The sequence below is a fragment of the Morone saxatilis genome, unplaced genomic scaffold (genome assembly GCF_004916995.1).
Source record: "Morone saxatilis isolate NCDOM2014 unplaced genomic scaffold, NCSU_SB_2.0 Contig23, whole genome shotgun sequence".
Classification (NCBI taxonomy): Eukaryota; Metazoa; Chordata; class Actinopteri; family Moronidae; genus Morone; species Morone saxatilis.
Window position 1 is genome coordinate 2,112,524 of NW_023339796.1, and position 284 is coordinate 2,112,807.

The following is a 284-nucleotide window of genomic DNA, read 5'->3' on the forward strand; positions in this document are numbered from 1 at the left end:
ATCCATATGGTTCATCCCTAATTTATACAGTACAGAATGTATAAAGACAACGTGGCACTCACCGTAATCAATGTAAACAATAAAAACACCAACATCACATTTTTTACTGTCAAAATTCTTGAAATATTTATTTAATTGAAAGACTTTATGTCAACTCAAATAAGACATTTTTAAAACCTTTAAAAAAAACATACTGGGGGAACATACATTTTGCTGATAAAAGAAAGAGAAACAAACGGTGAAGAAAGTGCTTTTTTTTTCTCTTTTCGTGTGTTGAAACTAGA